At 47.9% G+C, this 23,013-nt stretch overlaps 1 long non-coding RNA gene and 1 pseudogene across 3 annotated transcripts in view; one reads left to right on the top strand and one right to left on the bottom strand.

Annotated features, from left to right (window-relative positions):
• Window positions 1-23,013, bottom strand: part of LOC138563654 (uncharacterized) — a 162,295-nt gene that overhangs the window by 25,044 nt on the left and 114,238 nt on the right. The window lies entirely within an intron of this gene.
• Window positions 11,712-11,952, top strand: LOC138461271 (U2 spliceosomal RNA; annotated as a pseudogene).

Genomic DNA, 23,013 nt, shown 5'->3' on the forward strand with positions numbered 1-23,013 from the left:
CTGAGGAGGAGAGTGGGGTGGCCAACACCACCACCTGGCCCTCGTTCGGAGAATTGGATTGAGCAGAAGAATACTTCGAGAAGACAATCTTTCTGCTCTGCGGTATGCAAAGAGGCTGCACTGGCAGAGCATAGTGGATCTATACGGTGCATCCCGACGAGCCTTTCCACCATTATGTATTCACCAACACGGACCACACCCCTGGCGATGCAGTCACGTAATTAAACCCGAATTACGGTTCAGCAAGATGTACAACACGTAAAAGATTTTGACTATGTTGTCAAGTAGGTTCCATTTGACACTTTGCAAATGGAAAAAGATAAGGTGTTTTGCATGCAGGAGTACAAGTATGCAAACACCTATGATTTCACTTTTTCAGACGAAGCCTCTTCTATCAGCATCCATGAAGTACATAAAGTGGAAAAAGAAGAATGATTCCTTTAAGGGTGTAGAGGTTAAACTTTGCTATGTTCGTCAAGCGGTTCCCTTGCACATGTGTCTGCAGACAAGATTGGAAATTGGCTATTGACCTACTGTGATGAGGTGAAAGGTAGTAACAACCAATAAAATAAGTTTGGGTACTTTAATGGGGACAGAAGATGTACAGTTGTACTGAAGACGAACACAGCAGGCATAGGAGGCCTGTGTCACCCCCCCAGGGGTTTTCAAAATAAATGAGCAGAATGGTTACCGAAAGCCTGTTTTTTGCAGATTCTGTAGGAAATTTGCCCATCTGAAGCAACATTCTCCGAAAAGATAGATGTCGGAATTGCAACAGCACAGATCATAAGGTTGTAAATGGAGACCAGCCTTTGCGATGCAACTATTGTAATTTGGAAGGACATATTGTAATGGAATGTACTACAACTCCCCGTACATATGCACAAGCTGCAGGTGGGGACAACGTGTACCAGGAGTATCATGAAAGATCTACACGTCTTATTGACACACTGGAGAAATTACGAGAAAAGGAGAATAAAGTTAAAGAAGCTGCAGATGTATCACCTGATCAGAAGAAAAAGGAAGCCGTGAACATAGTTTGAGATATGTTGCAGAGATGGCTGAGAGGCCCTGAGCAGGGTGGTAAAATTGTGTCGCATAAATCTGAGAATGATGAGAGGCAGGCAGAACGTTGTCTGCATCTTTGTGAAACGAGAGATGTCCTTGGCACACGAGAACATTTGGCATTAGAAGCTACACATTTTCTGCAGACTTCAGGCAGCAGTGCTATTTCAGCTTCAGGTGTTGATTTACCAGAGGATGTGCTACCTGTCGGTATGGACATGGAAGTTGGAACGCCTGTGGAAGGGGAGGTCCCATCTATCCAGCCCTCTAGTGGTGAAGGTGGGAAAGAGGAAGAGGAGATGACAAGTGTGAAGACATCTTCTACAGGAATTGATGCTCACATTTCAGCCCCTTCCCTTCCCTTCCCTCGTTGCCACAAGTCAAGAAACAAATCGGCGAGAGACAGTGACTATTTCGCAAACAAATAAAAGTATTATCCAAGATGAGGTGGCCTGGTGTACTGTTGTAAGTTCTAAAAAGGCGAAGTATAAAGCTGTTAGTTCTGACTTACCAGAAAAACAGGTCCTTGCTGGCACACAGGATATAAATACTTCAAATTCTTTTGACGTCTTACAGAGTGATGCTGTGGACCCTTTGGTTCTCCAAGATTCTGAGAAGAATAGACCTCTCATAGATTCTTCCTCGGACTCGGGGTCTGAGGATGAGGAGGTTCGATCGTTCCAAAGAAGTTCAAGACGGCAGCATAGAAGACCAAAGAGGGAGCAGAGTCGGTCCGTAGTTAGACAGCCAAAGTCAACTTCAAAACAGAATCTATAATGGATAGTCTAAAACCATCTACATTTAATGTCAGAGGAATAAATGACATAGTGAAACGGACTACATTATTTGCTTTTCTATCCACACTAACTGCAGACATCATTTGCCTGCAAGAGTGTGGCTTAGGATGGGACCCAAACTTGAATAAATGGCAAAAGGACTGGTTAATAGGTCCTTCCTTATGGTCAGAGTGCATTAAACCAAAATGCAGGGACAACTGTCCTGTTGAAATCTAAAAATTCAGTTAGAGTTTTAAAGCCGATCATACCAGGGAGAATCTTACAAGTAGACTTTCTCTTTCATGATATAGAGCACAAGCTGTTCATCGTTTATGCCGAAGCCATCAAAAAAGAGTGAATAAAAATCGATTGATACGCTCAAAATCTTCTTAACAGGAGCAAGGCCAATTATAGTAGCAGGTGATTTTAAATGTATCCTGCATCAGGCTGACCGCAAATCTATAGGGAAACAACACCAACAACAAAAGTTGGACACATCATCAAAAAAGCTTATGGAAATAATAGAAGACAGTCAACTCAACGATACGCATGGAGACAAAAACCAACCAGGCACAATGTTTTCATGGCGAAATGAAACAGGACAAATAGAATCCCGTATTGACTATATATTCACGTCTAAACATTTTAAAACTCAAAAAACTGAATCCTTCTTAAACCTTTTTTCCTATCATAAAATAATTACAACCCATTTACTCAAATCAGACTATTTACCAAAAATAAAATCAACATGGGCTCTTAATACCATGCTCCTTGAAGATGCAGACAGAGCAACGTTTCAGCACTTCATTATTTTAATGAGTCAATGCAAAATCTCCTTCACAAACTACCTCGGACTGGAGGTGAAAGTCAAGACAAAATACTTCTTTATCAAGGAAGGCAAGGACGAAGCCCATAAAAAGACGCTAGAATATAAACTTTTATAGTGGGGCGTTTACAAACATCACCAATTACAAGACATGGGGATAGATGTCAAGCAAGAGAAAGAAAATATCAAAAACAGAATACAGAAATGGTTGGTGAATAAATGCAAAACCATAATCTTTAATTCAAAAGTCAAAGATTATGAAGAAAATAAAAAAAGCTCTTGCTTATTTTTCAAAAAGACAAATGTAGCCAAATCCATGCCTAAAGCCTTCATGAACCATACTGGCATAAAGCAAACTTCCCAACACAGCATGCAAAAAATAGCTGAACATTTCTACAAAGATTTGTACGCTCCAAAGAAATTGGATGAGGAGCAAATACAACACTTTAAATCCTTATTTAAAGATAATCTCTCACCAAAACAGAAAACAGGCCTACAGGAGGATCTATCACGGATGGACCTGTTTGTAGCAGTGAAACAACTGTCAAACGGAAAAACGCCTGGCAGTGATTGTTTACCAGTAGAGTGGTACATTATGTTTTGGGATGAAATCAGTACACACCTCTTGCAGGTATACAAGGAAAGCCTAGAAAAAAGTTCCTTTCCAACATCAATGACACAGAGCATCATCACGCTTCTATATAAAAAAGGTAACAAAGAAGATATCAAAAACTGGAGACCCATATCACTCTTAAACAGTGATTACTAAATATTTGCTATAGTCATAGCAAACCGGATGAGAAGTGTCATCTCGTCGCTCGTTCAAGAGGATCAAACGTGTGCGGTCCCCACATAGATGGATACATGAGAGCTTATTAACACTCAGACTCTATTGATCATGCAGTACAAAGAAATGCATCGTTGGGCATTATGTCTCTGGCCTTTGAGAAAGCTTATGACAGAGTGTCACATGTATTCACCAAGAGAATACTCTTCAAAATGGGTTGCCCTCAAAAACTCAGACTGCATTTCAACCTTGTATCAGAACGCGTTCAGTCAAGTGAGAGTAAACGGTCAACTCTCAGTGAGAATACCAATACTTCTAGGAGTAAGACAAGGCTGTCCACTGTCGGCTATTTTATACATCTGTTCAGTGAACCATGGCATAGGAAAATCAAGAGTGATCGAAGCCCTCAAGGGGCCTTCATCCCGGCCTACCGAGGGAACAAGTAAAATGCATGGGCTAAATGGACGATGTCACAGTGCTCTGCACAAATGCTCACTCAATAAACAAAGCAATTGAAGAAACTGAACTTTTTTGCAAAGCTGCAGGTTTTAAAATTAATAAAACAAAGAGTGATCTACTAATCGTAGGAGCTTGGGACAATTTAGCAAAATGTGACGTAAACAAGACAACGGATGCGATAAAAAGTGTTAGGCATCTTGTTTCAAACCAAGCAACCGGGCACAATATCTTGGAATCAACTCCAGGAGAAAATTGAAAAGAAAATAGCTTTTGGGAGAACGAGACAGCTGTCAATCGAAGTAAAGTTACTTCTGATAAACAAATTTTAATGCCTATGATACTGTTTTTGGCTTTGGTCTTTCCACCTTCAAACATACAAACAAAACGACTACAAAGACAATTGTTCAGGTTCATATGGAATTCCCAAATGGACCGATTGCAGAGGGAGATTTTGAACAAGAAATAAATAAAACGGAAGACAAATCCCCAACTTGCACATAGTGTAGCCAATACACTATATCTGATTTTGTAAAAACACAGTCAGACGGGGGTTCCAAGATGGCCGCCGGGGTGAGGAGTCGCAGCTAATCCGCGCTCCGCCCGGGCCGCCAAAAATAGCACGACCGAAGCCGTGACGGACCGTCTTCCGCCCCCCCCACCACGAAGCTGCCCCCCCTAACCACCCCCTCCCCCCAGCGAAGAAACAGGCGCTGCGGCGAAGCGAGCGCCGCCGTAAATAGAAAGAGCGAGGTTGACTGCCCCTCCCCCATCAGTGCCGGGGGAGAATCTCGGACGTCGCAGGAGCCCATCCACCGCGGCATCGGGAGGCCGGGAAGCGCCGGCGGCGGGGGAGTGAGATTGGGGACACAGCGGACCCGGAGGACAGAACCGCCCCCACATCACCCCACACCGCCCTGAAGCGAAGGAGGAGCGGCGTGCAGCCGAGCCGCGGCGGCGCCGAGAGAAAACAGCGTGAGCAGGGCGGACCGCAGGAAAGGAGCCGCGGGGGCCGCCCTGCACAGAGCGCACAAGGAAAACGAAGCGCAAGAGGTGAGCTGGCCCGGGGGGGACCAGAAACAAGGCGCCCGCCCGCGCGCACACACCCCGGGGGGGTCCCAAGACAATAGGAGGACAAAAGGGGAAAAAGAAAAGAAAAAAAAAAAAATTCCCCCCGGAGACACAAGGAATCACAACACCCCGGAGACACAAGGAATCACAGCACCCCGGAGACACAAGGAATCACAACATAAGTCCCCCCCACCCACACAGGCAGGATTCAAGGCCCACAAGACAGGGGTGAGGAGAGGGGGGAAAACCCAGGAAGGAGGATCACACTACTGCAGAACCCCCAACAGATAAGAATCTCTCGGAGGACAGGCAAGCGAGGAGGCCCCACCTGAGGGCTACAAGAGGGCGCAGGTGCCCCACAGACTGTCAGCCGGAGCGCTCGACCATGTCTAGAGCAAAAGGAAAGGGGAACCCCATCCAGCAGACTCCCCAGACGGCGAAACAAGGGGCCGATATCCTACAAATGTGGTCAACAGAGGGGACATCACAACCGAGAGGGAGAAACCAGGGAGACTCCACGGGGGAGGCAGAACCACTATCCCAGCAGCAGCAACCACCGACCAGGGAGGACATGCAAACCTGGTTCATGGACCTGCAAGAAAAATTCATGTCTACAGTCCAGGAACAATTTACATCCATGAAGAACGAAATGAAACAAGCGGTACAAGACATGAGAACTGATATAAACAACCTAGAAGAAAGAATAGATATAGTGGAAAAAACGGTGCAAAGCCTGGAAGAAGACACGAGACAAACAAGCGAAACGCAAGAACACCTGGTAACACTCACTCACAACTTGGAACTACAATGTGAGGATCTGGAGAACCGCTCTAGACGCTCCAATATCCGAATCAAGAACATGGCGGAATCAGTCCTAGACAAAGACCTGAAGAAAGCAGTGGGAGAAGTGTTCAGAGACATTCTGGGAACACAAGACATTGAAGAAATAGGAATCGACAGAATCCATAGGGTGGGACCGAAAAGAGCGGGGGCCCCAGGGGAAAGACCTCGAGACGTCCTGGTGGCTCTATCGTCCTACCCGCAGAAAGAACAGATTCTTAGGAGAGCCAGGGAATTGGAACATGTAAAAATGAATGGGCAAGACATCCAATTGTATCAAGACTTGGCACTAATAACCCTCCAAAAAAGGAGAGCAATGACCCCACTGGTGAAAGTCCTAACAGAAAAACAAATCCGCTACAAATGGACCTTCCCCTTTGGGCTACTGTTCACATGGGAAGGGAAACAGAAAAGAGTGACCACACTGGAAGAAGGCCTCAGTACAATGGGACTACAAGATGAAGAGTTGGAACAGAGGGAGGCCACAAACAAGAGAGAGCGAACGAGGAGACCTAGGGGCTGGGAATACACCAAACAGAAGAAGGCAAATGCAGAGAGGGACACCCGGAGAAAGGTACCATGAAGAACACAAGGAAAACATATGCTTGGGGAACAGATATGGAAACGCTACTACTGAGACCCAGTCGGGGGGGGGCATGGGAACGGAGCCGAACGGACAATTCAAGGACGGCGGTCTGGTCGAGACCCAACGATCTGGAACTCGTTAAAGACAAATGAGTCAATGGGGTTTAGGAATCCCCATAACACACCCCCCGAGGGTATGGAGGGCAGGGAACGAAGGGCGCAACGCCCTAGTGTCAATAGGAACCCTCGCCCTGCTCGGGGGACAGTTTGGTTGTTTTAAAGTTCAAAGTTGGGGGGGAAGGGAAGTACAAGGGAAGGGTGGTTGGGGGGGGGGAGGGAGTTCAAGGGAGGGGGAAAAGTCGGAGAACTCTGATTAATGAATCATACATCACAGGCGTACCGAAGCAACGGCACTCGAACAATACAACATGGGGATGATTCGCCTTGTTTCATACAATATTAGGGGGATGAACCACCCAACGAAAAGAGCGAAACTGGAGCAACAATTCAAAAGGGGGAAGGCCGACATCCTACTCCTTCAAGAAACCCATATCAGAACAAGGGACAAACAGAAAACAAGGATAAAAGGTTACAAAATATGGGCACAGGCGACGGCAAAGGAAAAAAAGGCAGGGGTCCTGATTGCGGCGAAGGAAGGGAAAGATTTCAAACTCTGGACATAACTGTAGATAAAGAAGGCAGATTTGCCTTCGCCAATGTAGAAATCGAGGGATCTCGCATCACACTAGCCTCGATATACGCACCAAATCAGGGGCAGGATGGCTTCCTCAGGGACACTCTGTCAAAACTGGAGGTCTTCGCGAGGGGAGATGTGATCCTGGGAGGGGACTTTAACATGGCGTGGAACCCACAATTAGATAGGAGTACAGGTAAAACACAAGGCCAGGGGGCACCTACAAAGCGCCTGCGACAACAAATGGACCAATTGGCCCTAATCGATGTATGGAGGGAGAGAAAAGGCGAACATAGGGGGTACACCCACTTCTCACATGTCCATAACACCATGTCCAGGATAGACTACTTTTGGGTGTCGGTGGGCCTGCTGGGAAAAATACAAGATGTAGATAAGGGGGCAATAGCCCTCTCAGACCATGCCCCCCTTTGGCTAGACGTGACTTTCCCAGGGAGAAAGAATGGGCTGTGGAGATGGAAGCTACCCCAGGATCTGATCCAGGATCCTGTAACCGGGGAGTCAATCAGGGAAGCGATTGAAGAATACTTTATTCAAAACGACACAGGGGAGGTAGCTCTGAGCGCAGTCTGGGACGCGTTCAAAGCAGTACTGCGGGGAAAGATGATTGCGCTGAAATCTACGAGAGACAAACAAAGGTTTCAGTGGGAAAGGGAATTGGAAAAGGCGATTGAGGACATTCAAGAAAAAATGCTAATACATCCCACGAAAATACTGAAAAAATCACTAAAACACACGCAGGGCCAACTAGAGATGCTACGGACGAGAGGCGCAGAAAAAAACCTACTCTATCTGAAACAGAGATATTACATTAAAGCAAACAAAGCGGATAGACTCTTGGCGAGACAGCTCAGGACAAAACAGAAAGAAACAACGATCAAGGCCATACGCGATGCGAAGGGGGACATTCATACACGCACACATGACATGGGGGAATCACTGAGACAATTCTATCAAACTCTCTACTCCACAGAACGCCCAGACACCTCCGCCCAAGACTCATATTTAGAGGCCCTACCGATTCCGAAAATATCAGAAGAAGAGAAACAGACATTAGAGTCCCCTATTAGTGAAGAGGAAATCAGGAAAGCAATAAAAGAGCTCCCAGTTAACAAAGCCCCAGGCCCAGATGGGTTTACGGCCCAATTCTATAAAAAATATTCTGACATTCTGACCCCGATATTAACCAGGCTCTTAAACTCCTTTAGAGAGAAGGGCAATATAACTCCCACAATGAACGAAGCGAAAGTATTAGTTTTCCACAAACCAGGTAAGGATCCAACGAATCCGGCGTCATATAGACCAATCTCCCTGATTAACTTAGATGCAAAAATCTACACAAAGATTCTGGCCACAAGATTGTCCCAACTACTCCCGAAACTAATCGGCGAAGATCAATCGGGCTTCATTCCCGGTAGACAAACGCATTACAATACAAGGAGGCTCGCCCACCTGGTGGAAAAAATAGGCATATCCCACACCCCTGCGATTCTTCTGTCTGTAGACGCCGAGAAGGCCTTTGACCGAGTCGAATGGTCTCTCCTATTCAAAATCTTGAAGTGCATGGGGTTTGGGGAACAATACATCGCGAGCATCCGAGCGAACTATAACTCCCCATCCAGTAGAATTGTCATTAACGGCGAGGTTACGGATAAGGTAATTATATCAAGAGGCACGAAACAGGGATGCCCCCTCTCGCCCTTACTCTATGCTCTATTTTTGGAACCACTCCTAATAAAAATACGGGAGTCAACCAACATCAAAGGGATAGACATGGCGGGACAGCAACATAAAGTAATCGCCTATGCGGATGACATGCTAATAACCCTAGAGGACCCCGAATTAACCTTAGCAGTAGTAGTGAGGGAATTAGAACACTATGGAACCATATCGGGTCTAAAAATCAATAGGAAAAAATCAGAGATCCTAATCCTGGCAGGAGACACCGCAAACATAGAAAGGGAAGCCAAATTGCAGGACCTTAAGATAGTAAAAAGTAGCATAAAATATCTGGGAATAGTGGTTCCACATAACCGAGTTATTCTACGGAGAAAACTACCCATCACTAATCGCAAACATTAGAAAGGAACTAGCAAGATGGAACCCGCTACAGATTTCGTGGTGGGGCAGAATACAAACTATCAAAATGTCGATCCTCCCGAGGGTCCTATACTATTTCCAGGCTATCCCGGTGGGAGTCCCCGACACCTTTTTCAAGACCCTGACCAAATTAATATCATCCTTTATATGGAAAGGGAAAACCCCCAGGATAGCAAAAATGGTCCTAACGGCCCCAACCAGGGATGGGGGGATGGCGCTCCCACATTTTAAAAAATATTATCAGGCGGCACAGCTCAAAGTCCTGAGGGAATGGGTAAGGGAGACCCCGCAGAGGATATGGGCCAAGCAAGATAGGGCGGTAGCTAGGACCCCACTGGTTGAACTCCTTTGGAAACAGAGGCAATACAGACATGAAAACCTGAGGATTAGCGAAATTATGAGGACCACGCTAAAAGCATGGGACCACCAAACACGTACAGGTATTATGACCACGGAACTCGGACCCTTTACTCCCATTTGTAGAAATCCACAATTTCCCCCGGGGACGGAACTAGGGGCATATGACAGATGGGAAGAGGAGGGCATAACCAAAATAGGGGAAATGTTTGCAGACAAAGAAATTATCCCAATGGAATCCTGTTTTACTGGCTCAAACCCCCCAAAAGGTGAGAGATATAGATATGAGCAACTGAAACATTGGCTAAGCTCCCCGAAGATCACGGAAGCAGCAACCAGAGATCTCACAGCCTTTGAGACATACCTCATATCCAACTCGGGGGAAAAAAAGTGGGTGGCAACTCTTTATAAATTCATAAACACACAAGGGGAGGATATTAAATGGTCCTACAGAATAAAGTGGGGCAGAACATTAGGGAAAGAACCAACGGATAGACAATGGGTGGACCTATGGAAGCAGATCCCCAAGATGACCCGCTCGGCACAAACTAGGGAGATGTGGGTCAAAGTTATGACTCAATGGCACTACACCCCAGAGAGACTCCACTCCATGTACCCAAATGTGTCAAATCTATGCTGGAGAGGATGTGATGAAGTGGGTACCTGGAGACATATTTGGTGGGACTGTGAGGGCATTAAACCATTCTGGGAAGAAATTAGAAACGACTTGGGCAGAGTGTTCCCGGATGTGGGGCTGCTTGGGGAAGAGGTCTGGCTATGTGGACTCAGGGATGGCACCGCAAGACTATACAGTAAATCACAATGGAGAGCATTCACAGGCCTACTCATCGCGGCATGGACCACCATAGCACAGAAGTGGAAGAGCAAGGATACTCCACTGAAATTCACATGGTTGCAAAAAGTTTGGGCCCACATTACAATGGAGAAAATCACCCACAAAATACAAGGTTCCGGAGACAAATTCGGAAAAGAATGGGAAGGGACCCTGCAATACCTCCAGTCAGACTTTATGGAACAGTGGTGTCCCCATAATATTAAAGTCTCAGATATTTTCAATGCCTAATAAAAGCCAGAGACAATTAGAGCTCTCCGACACAGGGGGAGGGAGGGGGGGGGGGGTAGAAGGGTGTGTTAACCAACGTTTTCAAGTTAATTCTCTGTTGTATTCATGCAAACTAATAAAGATATGTTTTAAAAAAAAAAACACACAGTCAGACACTGTTCATCTAAAGCGCCAGTATACATAAAATATGCTACCAGTCGCCTGCTGCACAAGCACAAATGAATTACAGCTTCAGATATTAGCCCCAGAACTCTAGATCCACCAAAAGACTAAAAAAGTATTCACCATTTTTTGGGGAAAATTCAACACTTAGACTTTGCCAAGGAGAAAATATTGTCGCCTAAACTATTTTTAGAAGAAATGGTCGTAAGAGAAACACCAGAACCAGTAGTGAACTTCTCTGGAGCACTTTTGGGGAAAGTCTGATCCTCATTAACTTCTTCAAAGATTACAAATGAACAAAAAGACATTGCCTGGTTAGACTTGCACAATGCCCTTCCAATAAAAGCTTTCATGCATAGAAGACGTCTAGCAGTGACAGCGGAATGTCCTAGGCACAACTGCAAGCATGATGAAACAACTTTACACTTTTTATGGAATTGCCTGTTCGCAGTTCAAGTCTGGATCCTCATCAAACCATTATTTTCAGCACCGACTAAATATCATCACGTATCTTTTGAAACAGTTCTCACAGGGCTTGGAGGAGGAGGGAAAGCAAATGCACACCGGTTCGATAAAATAATGGCTTCCACTAAACAAGCTTTGTGGAAAGCAAGAGGTCTAGTTGTGCTTCTGCACAAAGAGATAACCCCTCAGGAATGTGTGCAACAGATGTTATGTCACTTGTACACATACCTTTGTGTTGATGCCAATGCCAAGAAATGAAATAAATGACGCAAAAGATTACTGGCAACAAGACAAGTGGAGGACTCCTACAACATAAATAATCTGGGTTAGTGTGAGCTTACGCTCACACTTGATTTTTTCAGTTTTTTTTATTCAAATTAACTTTTAATTAGTGATTCTTTTTTTAATTTGGTATTTTGATTTGAATAGTTTTTTTTTTCACAATTGGAGGATTGGGACAGTTGAAGGGGTGATGTGGAAACTAAAAATAAAGAAAAGAAAAAAAAAAGAAAAAAATGTGTTTTCAGTTTATTGTCGGATACGTCCTCTATTTGGGGACCATATATTAAATTGATTTTTGGAGCAGCGAGATGGAATGGGAGCTTGCTCTGTCCACTCCACGCATCAACCTGGTATTGCAGTACCTCCAGGACTGGTGCACTTCCCTACTCGGGGAAAACAATGCTGTGAAAAAGAAAGACTGAGCAATTCCTGAAAGAAGAGCACGTTGCAATGTTTTTTTGTTTAAATGTGATGTATTTTCTTCAGTGTCTTGGAAAAGGTGCTGTTGTGTCACAGGAGAAAACAAGTCTGCCCTTTTGCTAGCTTTTCACTGGAGCTGCAAAGCAAAGAAGCCAGCCAGCCAGGCAGACTGGGCCTGCAGTAGCAGCAGCACCACCACCACAAGGAGGAGATGGTGGACACTGCCCTTGCCCTGCCTCACCCCTGAAAGGCCCCCAACAGCCACGAACAGCCAAGCCTCATCTAAGGGGGGTGCATCTCCTGGGCAGCTGAGGGTGACTTTCGGCCACTAGCTGACGGAACCAGTGCCAGGCCGAGGCTGCAGCTTGGCTGGGCGGAGCTCTGCAGCCTGTGTCTGGCCGTCTCAGACCTGGCGCTCTGGAACCCATGGAAATCTTGGGGCGGAGACATGCAAAATATGCTTACCATACCGCTGGGCATGTGGTCATGCAAATGCTATTCCTGGCCGAGGAATCTGGGGGTCGGCAGCAGAGCTTTGCTCCGAGTCAGCAGGGGTGGTCCTGAGCAGCAGTCATGCAGGCAAACCCTTTGTAGGCATCGCTTCTCAGCCTTTTGGCTAAGATCGAGTGCAGGGTCTCCTTTGTAGTCTGGCTTTTCCAGTCCAGCGAGACCCCCTTTGCAGCTGAAGCCCCCAGGTTCATGAATCTGGGGGTGGGCTACTGATCTAGCTTTGAAGGGACTTGAACTGCTACCTGGCCTGGGATCCCTTTCCGGTACACAGGTGGAAGCAGTCACCCACTCTCCCTGAGGAAGAGAGGGGGGTACCAACTGGCCCTCGTTGGGAGAATTGGATTGATTGGAAGAATACTTTGTGAAGACAATCCTTCTGATTGGCTGTATGCGAAGAGGCTGCACTGGTAGAACATAGTTGGTCTAAAGGCGCACTCCAGGCCTTTCCACCATTATGTCTTCACCACCATGGATCATACCCCCTGCGACGCAGTTGCGTAATTCAATGCGAATTACGGTTCAACAAGATGTACAACAGGTAAAAGATTTTGACTTTGTTGTCAAGAAAGTCCTTTTTGACACTGTGCAAGTGGAGAAAGATAAGGTGTATTGCATACCTATGATTTCACTTTTTCAGACAAAGCCTCTTCCATCAACGTTCATGAGGTATATAAAGTGGAAAAAGAGAAGAATGATTCCTTGAAGGGTGTAGAGGTTGAACTTTGCTATGTTCGTCAAGCGGTTCCTTTGACAGTGCACATGTACAACCCTTTTGTGTCTGCAGACAAGATTGGACATTAGCTATTGACCTACTGTGATGAGGTGAAAGCTGGTAACGAGCAAGAAGAAAACGGCAGGCATAGGCGGCCTGTGTCACCCCCACAGGGGTTTTCAAAATAAATTAACAGAATGGGTATCTTTATTATCCGAACCAGCCTGTTTTTTGCAGATTCTGTAGGAAATTTGGCTAGGTGACGCAACATTGTCCAAAAGATAGATGTCAGAATTGCAACACCACAGATCATAAAGTTGCGAATTGTGACCTGTTTTTGCGATGCAGCTATTGTAATTTGGAAGGCCATATTTCTATGGAAAGTCCTACAACTCCCCGTACATATGCAAAAGCTGCAGGAGGGGACGATATGTACCAGGAGTATCATGATAGATCTGCACGTCTTATCGACACTTTGGAGAAATTACGAGAAAAGGAGAATAAGGTTAAGGAAGCTGTGGATGCATCACCTGAGATGAGGAAAAAGGAAGGCTTGAAAGTACAAGATATATTGTGGAAATGGACAAGAGGCGCTTAGCAGGGTGGTAAGGTTGCGTTACATACATCTGAGAATGATGAGAGGCTGGCTGAACGTTTTCATCATCTTTGTGAGATGAGAGATGTTCTAGGCACGCCGGTAGCTTTGGCATTGGAATATGCTAATTTTCTGCAGACTTCAGGCACCAGTGATATTTCAACTTCAGGTGCTGTATTACAAGAGGGTGTGCTACCTGTCGGTGTGGATATGGAACTTGGATCGCCTGTGGAAGGGGGGGTGGGGACATCTATCCATCCCACTAGTGGCGAAGAGGAGATGACAACGAGTGTGATGACATCTTCTACAGTAATTGATGTACCACTCCACAGATTTCAGCCCCCTCCCTTCCCTCGTTGCCACAAGTCAAGAAACAATCAGAGAGACAGAGCTACTATTTCGCAAACCAATAAATGTATGAACCAAGCGGAGGCGGCCTGGTGTACTGTTGTGAGTTCTAAAAAGGTGGAGCATAAAGGTGTTTGTTCCGACTTGCCAGAGAAACATGTCCTTGCTGGCACACAGGATATAAATACTTTACATTTTTATGACGTCTTACGGAATGATGCTTTGGACCCTGTGGCTCTTCAAGCTTCTGAGAAAAATAGACCTCTCACAGATTCGTCTTCAGAAAATGAGCTGGAGGCTGAGGAGGTTTGAGCGTTCCAAATAGGTTTGAGGCGACAGCGTAGAAAACCAAAGGCAGACCGGAGTCGGTCAGTTGTTAGAGAAGCAAGATTAGTTCGAAAACCACATCAGTGATGGAGCCTCTTCAAGCAGCTACCTTATGAGTTGCGACCCTCAATGTAATAGAGATCAACAATGTGCCAAAGCGTTTGGCTTTATTTTCCTTTTTGGCGACTGTGCCCGGTGATGTTTTTTGCTTGCAGGAATGTGCCATGTGCTGTGACGTTACTAATGCCAAGTGGAATTTGGACATGACAAGAGGCCTCTCTTTCTGGTCGGGCTCCAATGTGAATAGAAACGCAGGCACTGCTGTGTTGTTCAATTCTCACCTGATGTCCGACATGTGGAGTGGCAAGTCCTTCAAATGTCTTAATTGGCACAAAGTTCAACACCGGCTGCTTAGCGTGTATGCTGATGCACTCAAGCAGGACCAGATATCTTTGTTCCAGTCGTTGCAGACTTTCTGTGCAGGAAGCGCTCCATTGATCGTCATGGGTGACTTTAATTGTATATTGCATGCTGCGGATAGGGTGCAGAGAGGTGTTCTGGTTGGTACAGTGAACCGAGAGCCCTCGTCCAAAGTCCTGAGGGAATTTGAGGATCTGCACCTTGTAGACACATGCTGTTCACAGTGTTCCGTGCTCTGTTCTTACTTATCGTGAAAATAATTGATTGGTCCAAACTCGGATTTACTTTATTTTTGTGTCCAAGGTGTTCACCACGAGTATTACGGAGGTGGTTTTTACCCTCTTTTCAGACCACCATTTGGTGATTTCTACTGTAGTGTTGCAATCTTATCTACCAAGTTATTGTAACTCAAGGACACTCAATGTTCAGTTACTGAAAGATGAGGACACATGCATTCGCTTTCGCCTCCTGCTTCGGGAGTGGGTGTAGCAGCATGCTCTTTATCCATCTGTCCAGGCTTGGTGTGAGGATATTAAGAGTAGAACGAAAATGTTTTTTTATCAGCAGTGGTCAAGCGGCTGCTAGGAAGCGCAACTCTGTGTATAAGATGCTGGTGGGCTCCCAACAGACACTACCCCAGTTGCAGGATATGGGTGTTGAAGTTCAGGATGAACTGGAAGCAGTTAAAAGGGACATCCGGGCATGGATGCATGAGAAGAACAAGTTACTCTCTTACCTGGTAACGTTCTTTCGATGGGATGGTCCGATGACGTATTCCATATCTATGACAGTAATCACCGCAGCTGTGCTGCTTCAGAAAATCTTTCGGCGTCTGCGTCCTGCGATGACGTCGATACGCTGCCCTCGAGGACCTCCTCAGACACTGGATGTTATAAGTACGACGCACGACGCCCGTAGCCTCAGTTGTAGTTTTTTTCCCAGAACGTGTGGCACCAGTCTTCTGCCAGTCTGACCACACAAAGCCTTGCGGAAACGTAAGCTGCAATCGCACAAGAAATTCTGTAGCTGGGAAGGCAGGGAGGGAGCGAAATGGAATACGTCGTCGGACCATCCCATTGAAAGAACGTTACCAGGTAAGAGAGTAACTTGTTGTTCGAGGGGAATGGGTCCTCCGACGTATTCCTCATCTATGACAGACTCCCAAAGCAGTACCAATGCAAGGAGGTGGTAAAAGAATTGAGCAAACAAAATTTAGAATGCCCAATCAAATTGTGGAGCAAAGGACCGCATTGCCAAAGGCCAGATCCTGCCCACGGATGGAATCGAGGGATTAGTGACGTACAAAAGTATGAACCGTATGGACCGAAGCCCAGGTGGCTGCATCACAGATGTTACAAATAGGAACCCCCCTCTGTAGGGCAGTAGAGGCAGCCATACCCCTGGTATAATGGGCCCGCAAGCCGACCGGTGGGTCCTTACACGGCAAGCGGTAACACTTAGAAATAGCCAGAATAATCCAGCAACACAAAGTCTGCTTAGTCACAGCTTGTCCCAACGCTTTCTAGCGTAACCAATGAAGAGTTGATCGTCAACACTGACCCGGGACATGCGTGAAATATAAAAGCTTAAAGCTCTCCTGGGATAGAGCCTATGGAGCCTCTCCTCTTCCTTACCAGGATGTGGAGGAGGATGAAATGCCGGAAGAACAACCTTCTGGCCTAAATGAAATTCCGACATCACCTTCGGAACAAGGGAAGGACGAACTCTCCTTCTGAAATACAATGAAGGGTGGCTTAACTGATAGTGCCTGCAACTCACTCACTCTGCGAGTGGAAGTGACCACAACTAAAAACACAGTTATAAGAGTTAACAGTCTCAAGGACGAGAATGCAAAAGCTCAAAGGGAGCACCCATGAGAAACTTGAGAACAATTTTCAGATCCCAACCGGGCACCTGGAAAGGTGACGGAGTAAACACATTAGTGAGCCCTTTCAAAAACGGAGAAATAAAAGGAATTTAAAATAAGAACACTCCTCAGACGAGCGCTTAAATATAGACAGCGCCGCCAGGTAAACTTTGATGGTACCCACTTGCAGGCCCTTGTGGGCCAAAGAAAGCAAAAAAGACAGAACCATAGGAATGTCGCATGAAAAAGGATCCACATTCTTAACCCTGCACCAGTCGCAGAACTTTCTCCAACGGCAACGGTACAGGGACTTTGTTGCGGGCCTTCTGGCCGAAAACAACACCTCCATCACGTCTTCAGGGAAGTCCCAATCCTTACACCTCAACCTTTCAGATACCAAGTGTGAAGGTTGAGGGATCTGACCTCTGGATAGAGAACCTGACCCCCCTCCTGTGAGAGCAGATCGTCTCAGTAGGGAAGACGACGTGGAGGGCAGATGGACAAGACGAGAAGGTCCGGGTACCACATCCTCCGGGCCCACGCCGAAGCAATTCGTAACCTCCGCAGCACTTGTGGGATGACAGGGACTGGAGGAAACGGGTACAGCAGTGGGTAAGACCACTCACCACGAACGTGCCTCCTAAGGTTCGTTTTGGAGGAAATTTCCACGAGCAGAACCTTTCGCACTTCCGGTTGACACTGGAGGTGAAGAGATCCACTCGAGGGATCCCCCAAAGGGCGAAGATCTCCAGGAGAATCTCCTGAGCCACCTCCCACTCGTGAGAGATCGTGCTCTGCCTGCTCAAAGCGTCTGCAGTCACGTTTTCGTCTCCGGCCAGATGAACTGCCGAGATCGAAATTGCCTGCTGGATGGCCCAGAACCAGAGCTGCATCGCCTCCCTGCACAGAGGAAGTGACCCTGCCCCCTTTCCCCTTTTTGTTGAGGTAGTGCATGGCCACTGTGTTGTCCGTCAGAATCCGGACATTCTTTTCTCGCACAGTCGGCAGAAAAGCCTTCAGGGCAAGCCTGACGGCCCTCAGCTCCAACAGATTGATATGGAGTCTGGACTTCGACAGAGACCAACAATCGCTGACTGTCAACTCGTTGGCATGAGCTCCCCATCCCGTGAGGGATGCATCCGTCATGATCGTCACCTTCGGCCAGGGTAGACAAAAAGGAGCCCCCTTCATCAGATTGCCTTCGACGAACCCACCACAGAAGGTCCTGGGCGACCGAGGACGGCACCTGAACCGGGTCCGACATCCTGCCAGAGGACTGAGACCACTGGAGCTTGAGTGCCCATTGCAAAGATCTCATCCGCAACCTGGCCTCTGGAACCGGAAGAATGCAGGATGCCATGAGGCTGAGCAATCTCAAGAACTGGAACGCAGGGAGACTCTGGGCAAGCTGAAACTTGTGCACCATCTGCTGAATGTGATGAGCCCTCACCTGGGGAGGAAAACACAGCCCCAGTGACGTTTCGAGCACTGCTCCGATGTACTGGAGCCTTTGAGTTGGTGTCAAATGGGACTTAAGTTTAGGGAGAAGCCCAGCTTGTGGAGGGAGTGGCAGTTGACTGACAGATGATCCAAGACTTGCTCGGGAGAGCGCGCCCTAATCAACCAATCGTCCAGGTTGGGGTAGACGTGAATCCCCCCTTTCATGAGATGCGCTGCCACCACTACCATGAGCTTGGTGAAAACCCTCAGGCGGAGGACAATCCGAACGGCAGGACCCGAAACTGTAAAAGTGCGAGTCGCCAACCGCGAACCTCAGGTACTTCTTGTGCTTTGGATGGATCGGCACATGAAAATAAGAGTCCTTGAGGTCAAGAGACTCCAACCAGTCCTGAAGTTGAAGGGCCTGGAGGACTTGAGAGAGAGTAACCATCTTGAACTTGTCCTTCCTGAGGAGTTTGTTCAAACTGCGCAAGTCCATGATGGGTCTCAATCCCCCGTCTTTCTTCGAAATCAAAAAATAAGGGGAATACCATCCCTTGTACCTCTCCGCTACAGGCACCAGTTCTATGGCGCCTTTCTCCAGCAGGGATTGCATTTTCTGTGCAAGGAGCGGATCCGGACGGTGGATTGTTGCGAGGACTCTGCCGGAAAGTAATACAGTAGCCGTGGGCAATGATCTCCAGAACCCACACATCTGAAGTACAAGATGCTGCACCAGCCTTCCCCCAACCGGCGAACCATGGGACATGGCCTCATGACTGAGCTGAAGCGGCTGCGGCGTTGCCCGAGGTCAAAGAGGCAACTGCCCGAGCCTTGGCACCTCGAGTACCTTGTTTTCCACCTCAGGCACTCCTACGGTGGCCCCTTTGACTGGCAGCTCCTCTCGCTTTACCAAAGGATGAGTTATAATGAAAGGAACCTCCTCTCCATTGGTGTCCCCTAGGACGAAAAGGCGGAGGTTGTCGAACTGCAGCACCCAACAACTTCGCTGCAGCTTTGGAGGTATGCAACCTCTCAATGCTCTCGTCAGCCTTGCTGCCAAAAAGATGTTCACCGTCAAAGGAGCCAGGCCTGCACATCAGGAGCAAACCCCGACTTCCGCAACCACGCAAACCTGCGTATTACGGTGCTCGCCGCCATGGACCGGTTGACGCAATCTGCCATGTCCAAACCCGACTGAATGGCCTCACACATAGCATCCTTGCCATCCTGAACCATGGCAAGGAAACCATCCTGTTCATCCCCTTCGTGAATATGTTCAGCCGCTAAGGAAACAATTCCACAGAGTGTGTGTGAAACGTGACAAGGCACATACGGAGTTGGCCGCCTGAAGCGCCATACCCTCTGAAGAAAACACTTTCTTCGCCCAACCATCAAAACGCTTGTCGTCCGTATCAGGAGGGATGGTAAGATACGACACCTGCTTTGCTGGGGCCGTAGCCGCCTGCACCACCAAACTCTCCGGAGTGGGGTGCTTGGTCAAGTATCAGGGGTCGCTACTGGATGGGCGGTATTTTCAAGGCAAAGACTTGCCCACTGCCGGGAGACTTTCCGGAGCAGTCCAAGCCGCCACCACCCTCCTCTGTAGAGCCATATGGAACGGCAGTACCGGGTCAGTTGGTGGAACTTGGTCGAGGATATCCGTAAGGTCATCCTGAAGGAAATCCCCTGGGGGAGCAGACCACCCCAAGTACTCGGTGACCCTAGACATAAGGCGCCGGTACGAGGAGTCGGCATGAGTGCCAGGCTCAGGCCTACAAAACTCCTCCTCCGGAGAGGTGTCCAGACCACTGGCATCATGCAGGGACTGACGCAGGTGCTCAATTTGGCTATGGCCCAAGAGAATCTCATCTGGCACCATATCAGGAACCATGCCATCATCAGAGCCCTCATCCACCTCTGAAACGTACTGAAAATGGCGGTAAGAGGGCACAGAATGGGGAACAAAGCCATGCTTGACCTAGGCCAGAGCCTTTCTAGGGGTATCCCCCGTGCTACGGGGTACCTCCAACACCACAGCTCCGAAAGGCGTCGAGTGAAACGGCATCGAGAGCGGCGCCAACAGCATCGACGGCTTCGACACAGGCCTCGAGGGCGGAGCCCCGAGCGTGTCCTTCGACAGCCTGGGCGCCGACGACTCTTCGGAGGCGGAGCCTCGAAAGAGTCCGTCGCCGACCTCGGCGCCACAGGCGTCGACGTCTTTCTCGAAGACATCACAGGTGCACACGGTCTCAAGCGCATCGAGGACCGGGACATGGAACAGGCATGACGAGAACGATTCCCCTGGTCCGAGCGGGACCTTTCCCGTAAATCGTGCTGACCACCCGAGTTCGAAGGCGTACGAGCGGTGTCTCTCGACCGATCACGACCGACCCCACTCGGAGGTGTGGACGGACCAGTGCCCTGCGATTCGAGAATCGCTAGCATTTTCTTACCGAAGGAAGCCCATTCCTCCAGCGTTGCATGCTTGGTGGGATAAGCGGCCCGATGAGGACGGGGAAGGCGACCGATGACGGCGACTCCGGGAGTGGCTCGAAGAGGCAGAGGAGTGGTGGGACCTACTCCGGGACCGAGACCCACTGGACTTCCAACAATGATGCAGAAAGTCGACCCTCTAATCGTCCGTCGAAAGCCACGCAGACCTCGACTTCCGTGGCTTGGACACCTTCCCTACCGACAGTTTCTTCTTGCGCTCCCGCAAGGCTTTGGACGTAAGCGACTGGCAGTCGACACAATCATCCGTGTCATGGGCCTCCATGAGGCACCAGAGGCAGGCGTTGTGCGAGTCCGTCACCGACATCTTGGACCCACAGTCCCCGCACTTCTTAAAGCCCGGTCGCGGGGTGGAAGACAAGGTAGACATCACAAAGGATAACTTCACAAACTAACAGGTTCGAAGAACCGATAAAGAACAGAAACTCCAAAGAGTCGAGGCACGCTGAGATCTCTGAAGCGAACACGTTCACGGAAAAAACGGAACTGAGGCTACGGGCATCGTGTGTCCTACTTATAACATCCAGTGACTTCGGCCGTCGGAGGTCGTCCCCGAGGGCGGCGTATCGACGTCATCGATGCAGCACGCAAAAAGCTTTTCCGAAGCAGCACAGCTGTGGCGATTACTGTCATAGATATGGAATACGTCGGAGGACCCAATCCCCTCGAATGGAGAAGTTGATTATTTTCAATTCCATGGTTAAAGACTTTGAAGAGAATGAAAAATGTAATAGGTTTTTTTTCAAAGCTGCACATCATCAGAGTGTGGTACCAACTGATTTTTTTGACTCACAAGGGGTGGTGCAGGACACAGCATTGGGGATGTTGGCAGTAACTCATGCTTTTTATTCCGATTTATATTTCACCAAAGGCATTGGGTGAGGAGCAGGTGGATGCTTTTAGGGCCTCCGTTCAAGACAACATGGAGGCAACTCAAAATGTCACAATGTTAGCGCCCTTTACTTTGGAAGAAATGCATGATGCTGTGATGGCTGCTGCGCAGGGGAAGGCCCCGGGTAGTGATGGTCTTCCGTGTGAATGGTATACTACCTTTTGGGATATTTTGGGTCCAGTGGTATTGGCAGTTTTGGAAGCTTGTTTTGAGTCAGGCAATTTGACCCCCAGTATGCAGCAAGATATTATTACCCTTCTATATAAAAGGGGTGATAAAGCGGACGTCACAAATTGGCGACGGATTACCTTGTTGAATGCGGATTATACAATTTTGGCAAAGGTTATTGCTAATCGCCTGAGGGCTGTGATCCAGGTATTGGTGCATGCTGATCAGACTTGCGCAGTACCACAGCGGCGCATACACGAAAGCTTGCTGATCGTTTGTGATTCTGTGCAGTCTGCCATTCACCGCGGGATGTCCTTGGTTGTCCTGGGGCTGGATTTTGAAAAAGGCATACAACCGGGTTTCTCACCCGTTCATGTTGAGCATTTTGGAGAAAATGGGTTGCCCTGTTAGCTTCTGAAGCTATATTTCCACGCTTTATGCTGGGGTTTTTAGTCAGGTCCGAGTACTGACGGGTAGAGTGCCGATTTTGTCTGGTGTGAGGCAAGGTTGTCCCTTGTCAGTCCTGTTGTATATTTGTGCTATAGAACCCCTACATATTAGACTTCAAAACCATCCGGGGATAGTGGGAGCTCCAATCCCGGGGACCTCGGTTCAAGCTAAAACCATTGGGTACATGGATGATATCCCTGCCTTATGCAGAGATGCTCAATCAGTAAGTCAGGTGCTGGCACAAATGGAATTGTTTTGTAAAGCAGCAGGGTTTAAGTTGAATACTCATAAGTGCGAGTTACTTACTGTAGGCACGTGGGAAAACTTGTTCCCTTGCCCCGTTCGCAGAGTTGTAGATGGGGTTTAGGTATGGGGTCTTGTTACGAGTTTGGCTGTAAAAATCTGTAATTACCGGCATGCCGGTATGAAGGTGTCCGTGCAGTGCTTACCCCACAAACAACGTCCGATTACGAGTCTGCATGCACGCGTGTCCCGGCATGTCGGTAATGGATGCGCCGCCATGCCTGTAACGTCACCCTCCCCCCTGATAGCGGCATCAAGAAATGCGCAGATACCTCCCCCGCCATTGTCGTGTCCCAAAATAACGGTACCGTCATTACCGGTACTGTCATTACCAGCAACGTCATTGCCGGCACCGGAAGTAGCGTCATCGCGCCAGAACGGGAAATGCAGCGCTGGCCATCTTTAAAAACACAATCCATCGCAATCCTCGGCAGACAGGACCTGTGCACCAGAATTCCCAATCCCTGCTGGACGACAAT

The sequence above is a fragment of the Ambystoma mexicanum genome, chromosome 1p (assembly GCF_040938575.1).
Source record: "Ambystoma mexicanum isolate Mex_15411 chromosome 1p, UKY_AmexF1_1, whole genome shotgun sequence".
NCBI classification, from domain to species: Eukaryota; Metazoa; Chordata; class Amphibia; order Caudata; family Ambystomatidae; genus Ambystoma; species Ambystoma mexicanum.